Here is a 1,237-nt window from a genome sequence, read left to right as displayed (position 1 = left end):
AAATGGCTCTGAGATCCTTTGAAGCTCTAAAGAGATTATGTGGTCTCAGGGACATTTCCTGTCCCCCTATAATTGATTATCATGTCCCTATATATTTCTGGCCTAATTCTAGCAAGGTCTAGAAGGTCCCAGGTAAATAACTTTTGCAGTGATTCAAAACCACCACCAGAGGAAAGTGGGATCTCATATCTTGCAAGGAAATTCAATCTTCTGCACCTTCCAGTTCATCTGAGCAGCCCTCTCCCCCCAAAATATGAAGGATTCAAATCTGACTTAGAGGGAAAAATAAATCTGAACTTCTAGGTACATAGAGTTGAACCTCCAGACCTCCAGGGGTCCATCCATCTCTGGGTGGAATCTGGGGGGAAAGGGGAAAAAAACTAGCCCTGTAAGCTCTCTGGTATGGAATGTGTCCTCCTTCCCTCCCCCTTCTCTCCCTCCCATCTTGTTTAAGTCCAAAGGCGAGATATTAAATCGCCCTTCGATGATTTGGGAGTGACTCCCAACCCCTAAGTGGCAAAGGGAAGGAGGGCTTCTGACATGTCCTCATGGGGTGGCTGCTGGTGTGCAGATGCTAACATGGGACTGGGTGGAGGGCAGAGTGTCTCCATGCCCCCATTTAGAAGGTTTGCTGATTGACTTTTGTTTCAGTCTCTATCCTGCCCCTATCTCTGATCTTTCCATCTGACACTGGTGCTTCCTCTGGGCAGGCCAGCCCTTCCATCTACTTCCTCTATCAGATTTGTCTTTGAGAAATAACCCACTGAGAGAGTCGAAAGGAGGTAGAGGGTCATTGAAAAAGATCAGCACGTGTGGGAACCCGTTCTGGCGTCTCCATTGGTCCTCCAGGGATACACAGACTCCCTGGCTCCCCCACCCTGGGGGTCTCCACACACCCAGAGGAGGGGCAACCATGTCACCAATCACTCAGGTAGTGGTGGTGAGGAGGTAAGGTGATCAGAGGGGGCTGAGAGACCCGGGCCAGGTAGGCAGGCAGATAGGCAGGAAGACAGGCAGGCAGACAGGCAAGCGGGCAGGCAGGCAGGTAGACAGACAGGTAGGCAGGCAGGCAGACAGGCAGGCAGACAGGCAAGCAGGCAGGCAGGCAGGCAGACAGGCAGGCAGGTAGACAGGCAGACAGGCAGGCAGGCAGGCAGACAGGCAGGCAGGCAGACAGGCAGGCAGACAGACAGGCAGACAGGCAGGCAGGAAGACAGGCAGGTAGGCAGGCAGGCAG

This window comes from Vombatus ursinus, unplaced genomic scaffold (genome assembly GCF_900497805.2).
Source record: "Vombatus ursinus unplaced genomic scaffold, bare-nosed wombat genome assembly UNPS02001287.1, whole genome shotgun sequence".
NCBI lineage: Eukaryota > Metazoa > Chordata > Mammalia > Diprotodontia > Vombatidae > Vombatus > Vombatus ursinus.
Note: the sequence above shows the minus strand (reverse complement) of the source record.